A 6,000-nucleotide genomic window follows, 5' to 3' on the forward strand; every position below is an offset into this window, starting at 1 on the left:
CACTCTTGGCTTCCCATGCGTAATTGCACAGCAAACACAAACGTTTTGTTTCTGAAGTCTGCTTTGATCCACCCTGTGCCTTAATTACAGCGCCGCAGCAAACGGGCACTGGTGCATGAAGTGCGTTGTTGGACGGGCTTAACTGTGCCTTCATGGAATCAGACCTACGGGAGATATTCCTACAGTTTCATCGGTGTCTGTGGTTTCTGCGGGGGAGGTTAATCAGAGCTGTTCCCCGGCCTTCGAGACAGGGCACTGGCTCTGCGGCCACAGCAGAACTTTCTCTCGGCGACAAGGAAACCCCCCTAGGGTGCGGCTGTCAGAGTCACAACACCGGCTATATCAGTGTCCTCTCTGTCAATATGCTCATGAGAGTCCACAGTTCAGTTTACCAAGTGCAGACGATAAACACCAGTAACAAATGCCCCGCCAGATTATCTGATTGGCAGGGAGCTTCGCAGGTGAGATTCTTCATATGCACCAATGCTGGGGACACACCCGAGCCATTGAGGTCAAATTGACACTCTTGGGGAAAAGCACGGTAAGTCGGCGCTGTGCTGTGCCTTGGACGTTTCTCTGTCACACTGTAAGCGAGCAGATAGGTTGGTAGAAAGGTTTCTCACATGGATGCCGTGCCAGAAAACAGCCGTCTTGCATAGATCACAGGACTGTCTCTCACCTCGGCGTGCTCCTCGGTCACTTTTAATGCTTCTCAAACCGATAGCTTTCGAACGGCCCGATGCAATATGTTTAATTCAATAAGCAGACAGCTGACGATTGATGCGAATGATTTATCCACATCACACCAGCACAATACCCACATCACCCAGTGCTGTCCTAGCACTGAATGGCTGCTCGTGTTTAATTTGTTGTTTCTCATATCAAACAGCATGAAATCAGTTGAGCATTGACTGACATGCCAACATATTAAGCAGTATTTTTCATTTTAATTGAAAAATGTTTCTTGTGAAAACTGTAAGTCGGCCTGGGCGTCTAATAACTAACTAACGAAATAAATAAATACATATAATTTGAAATGTAGCCTATACACAACAAAACATATAGTGTACAATGGCGATTTTGCTGCGTATAGTTACAAATACAAATTATTTCTCGATTATGCGATGCGGTGACAACCCACCAAACCTATGAACTTCACAAACATCATGAAAGTAGTCAGACGTGGGGTGACGTGACAGTGTGCTTTTAGCTACAACAGTAAAATCAACACCGCTTTTCATACAATTATGAAAAAACCTTGACAAAGACTGTTGAAACTGGCAGCCCCAATTATTATTATTATTATTATTATTATTATTATTATTATTATTATTATTGGTAGTAATAGTAGTAGTGGTAGTAGTTCCTATATATGAAATATATTAAGACCTTTACCTATCGAGACATGCACAGCTTTTCATAAAATCATGAGGAAATCTGGACAAAGACTGTTGAAACTGGCAGCACATATTATTATTATTATTATTATTATTATTATTATTATTATTATTATTATTATTAGTAGTAGTAGTAGTAGTAGTAGTTCCTATATTAAATAGATTAAGACTGTTACCTATCAAGACATCACGCATAGACAACAACTAAATATTATTGTAGAAATTATAATCATGAAGTTCCAATAAACTACAAGTAGTTTATTACGTTAAGAAATTACGTTAATTGATAAGAATGATCGCACAGAGTGAAGTGAAACAAGCAAAGAAAACAAAAGACAGCAATCTAACAACCCAAAAGCATTGATATAAATATCAGCACTTTGTCTTTGTAAAATCAACTACCAGTAGTTCAGTGCTTGGCTTTGTGAAAGAGTACTAAATAAATAAGGGTGATAACAATTTAATTATAGACTTCCCACAAAAAGGGAAAACAGATGTACAAAATAATAACTTGTGGGTAGCCAATTCAAACCACAATTAAACTGAAGCAAACTTGAGTTGTTTTTTCATTTGTTGGTTGTTTTCTTTCTCTAAGGACTTCATCCTATTTTTTTTTAATTCAAGTTAAATTAAAGCAAAAAAAAACGCTGTACCTGTTGTTGACCTATTTCATGCCCTTCTGTGTGGTTAATAACTTCTGCAACCAAACTGAAGCACTTTACCAAATGAGACTTGTGCAATTGAACAGCATTTCTGTTTTCGCTGATGGCTTCAGCTCAATCGCTGTGTATGTATGAATGTATTTATTGATTTATGGTTGGTTGGTTGATTGGTATCCTACATTTGTAATAGTTTTCTCTTCCTATTTCAAATTAACAGGAAGGCCTGAAACGCAATTGGAAACATGAAAGACAAATTCAGCTGTAAGTATATATGTGTGTATTTATTTATATTTGTTATGTATCCACCATACTAACCATTAGCCTAGGCGGAGCTCTGCGCCACACAGGCCCTCCTCCGCGCCGGCGCACTGGAGCAGAGGCTTATACCGCTACACCGACCCTCCCACTGCGGGGGCTTAACACTGAAGCGTGGCGTCACTTGTAACATATTTATACATATGTAGAACCCATTGCATTCTCTCCTATGAAGTGAATTTACTGTCCGCATTTGCACGCAAATCGTCAAACCATGTCCGTGTAAAACTGAATTTTCTACAACTGAAATCGCTTAATGGAGATCGACAGTGCCGATGATCATCTAGAACGCCTGGGCTGCGTCCCAAATCGCACTTCCCTTCCTTGCGGGGCGGAAGTACTACGGTGGCATCTTAAGGGCTGTGCCAAACCCTTAGGGAACGAGTGAAGGGAGCCTAATCGAGCCGTTTGCGCCCTTCAATGCTCCCTTCAGCGTAGTGTACACAAGAGCGCACTTATGGGGAAGTTTTTTAGCGCTGAAGTCCCAGAACTCTTTGCGTTAAAGGCGGAGACAAGTCAACTGGGAAAATATAGCAGCGGCGGGTGTATATAAATGTAATATTAGCTAGACAGTTGTATAAAGTGTTAAATTATGTATCAAGGAAATAATACATAGATCGATCAAATAAAATGATTATATAATAATGATTTAAATATACGATTAGAAAGTTAAACCAAAAAATGTTTTTGAAACTATAATTTAATTAATTACTGAAGTAGTATCCTATAAAACTAGGAAGTGATATTAACGAACAGTGTATTTCAAAATTATTATTATTATTATTATTATTATTATTATTATTAAATAGAGACAGATGACAAGAAAAGACTGCGTAGGTACTTTTTCGATCAAATGCCAAGGCGCTGAATGCTGACGCTGAAGTGTGTCCCATTGAGCGCTTTTAGCTTCACCCTACACCCTCCTCACTCAAGTGCACCCTCGGTGACGTCAACACAACGTCACGCAAAGTGTACACTTGTCGGAGGGTGTAGGGAGTAATGCGATTTGGGACGCAGCCCTGATCTGTGCTTTGTTTCTTGAAGTCAGTGACTGTATTCGAAACCGTATACTAGCCATACTACACACACTACACACGGACAGGTCAGTAGTGCTGTTGGTGCAGTATGTAGTGCGATTTGCAACAGAGCCAGTGAGAAGAGAGTCAGCAATATTTGCGGCGAGCAGACGTGAAACGCGTGTTGACACAACAACCGCAAGTGTCAACAATTATGTTGTACACGTACAAGTTTGCAGTAATGTCGACAGTGAATTCACTCTATAGGGAAGAGTGTAACGGGGCTCACCAAATGTATGAGTATTTACAAGTGACGTCACGATTCAGCGTTAACCCTCCCGCATTGGGATGGCCGCTCTTGCGGCGCACAGGATCAACACCCGACCGAGTGGCGCTGCTGCAGAGGAGCGCCTGCGCGGCGCGGGTCAAATCCCGAGCTCCAGCTACACCACGCATGGATACATGATAATCTCTATATATAAATAGTTACAACAAAATTGGTATTTCTTGTTTTCAATTGCGTTTCAGGCCTTCCTATTAATTTCAAATAGGACCATTAGGAAAAGATCATAACAGCAGTTAAAATGCACTAGGGAGTAAATATTTATAAGCAGAATAAATGGAATTGAATTGTAAGAATAAAATCATAAATTGTATAAAATTCTGATTTACATGTGGAATATGTATTTCTGCGCTCTCGAATTGTGACAGCGAATTCACTGCAGTGCTGTCGGAGCTCCCGCTCAGGATTCGAGTGGCACCGCACAGGCGGCTGAGCTCAGCGACTCCAGACAGTAGTGTGATAAAATCGCTACGCCAAAGTAACTGGATCCTCGCACTGTGAGAGGCTTAACACTGTACTTCTGAGGGGGTTACCTCACTTGTAATGTGAGCATATATCTGATGAGCCATGTTACGCTAACAATGCATCAAATGACAATGCTGCAACCTCCAATTACGCCCACAGTGACTAGCTGTTCAGGATCCTTGTTATCCTGAGTAATAATCCATTTATTCTGGCATGGAATGTTGATGTCCAGTTGCTGCGAATACGATTAAAGCTGTATTCACAAAGTTCATTTGAAAAATGCGTTTCTGTTGATCATTTACTTCAGAGATATTGTAAATTCATCTCTACCTAATTAGATGTATTTTCAGATGAATCCCAGAAGACACCACAGATATTCCAGATTACTAAAATGAGGGTGTTCGCACTTTTGACAACCACTTAATAGATTTATATTAATAAATTAATAACAACAAACAAGTATTGTCAAATAAACTGTACTTACTTATCTTTTTTTGAGAGTTATTGAACAGTGATTCCTGAAGAAAAATGCCATGAAAAGACCCCCTTTATTTCTATGAAGTGGTAATGAAATGCTTACAGTGTCAATGAGTCAAGTGTTCAACAAACTGTAATTGATAAAGATGAATTGTGTAATTGACAACCTCAAATAAACTAAAGGCATCACAGATTACATTGTTTTTCAGAATGATTGATGTGAATATGTTCAGCTACAGCTCTATGTTCCTTTAATATATGATCAGATAGACAGACAAGAAACAACAAAAGAAAAGAGCCCATTCATATTTTATGCATTTCCTATATAGATATATATTATAATTATGTATCTTACCAGACACACTTATCCAGGAAGACTTACAATTGTTACAATATATCACATTATCTTTACATATACTTGCCCATTGAAACAGCTGTTTTTTCATGGAGCAATCTCCACACTGCTGCCTCCCTCCCTGCCTCCCTCCCTGCCTCTCTCTCTCTCTCTCTCTCTCTCTCTCTATGTATCTATGTATCTATGTATCTATATATCTATATATATAGATAGATGGATAGATAGATAGACAGACAGACAGACAGACAGACATACACACATACACACACTGCCTTTTGACTCTTAGCTCAGTCCCTAAAATCTGCTGTGAATCTGACAGTATCAGTGTCAGTTACAAATGTGTCAGTGTTCACAAAGCTCCTGTACTAAAGCTTATATATCAGGTTGGTTCCTTAGTTGTAATGCTGTGTTTTGCCTCATCAGGCCTATATAGTTTCTTCTTTCATTTCTCTGTTCCATACTATTATTGAAATAGGCCTTGTTATATTCATTTTCATTCTGAATATGACCTTATACCATACTGCCACAGTTCAGGCTATACTTAATTGCAATCACTGTTCTGACCTTGCTCTGTGAAGGAAAGAAAGCTATTTTAATCACCCAGACTGCTATGCGCCCCGTTATTGTTCAAGTGATTTGCATTTTCGATAATTGCTGAAGGGCAAATAAAATGCCATTGAAATGTTATAGGCCAGAGGTATTCAGTACTAGTCCTGTAAAGCCAAGAGCTTTTATGCGTTTGTAATTGTCCTCAATATTTAGTAGAAGATCACCTTAATCTGGCCTAATTAAAATCATAATCGGTTCAATTGATTAATTCGGAATTTAGTGTGTTTCGCTTAACAGAACCAGTTGGGTGTATCCATTGGAGACAGACACGTTTCACATCGGTAAGGCACATCATCGTGCACAGCAGCACGGAAAGAAACACTGTCTCTTCTGATCATGGTTAATCCTATTGCGCAGTATC

Source organism: Amia ocellicauda, chromosome 2 (genome assembly GCF_036373705.1).
Source record: "Amia ocellicauda isolate fAmiCal2 chromosome 2, fAmiCal2.hap1, whole genome shotgun sequence".
Lineage (NCBI taxonomy): Eukaryota > Metazoa > Chordata > Actinopteri > Amiiformes > Amiidae > Amia > Amia ocellicauda.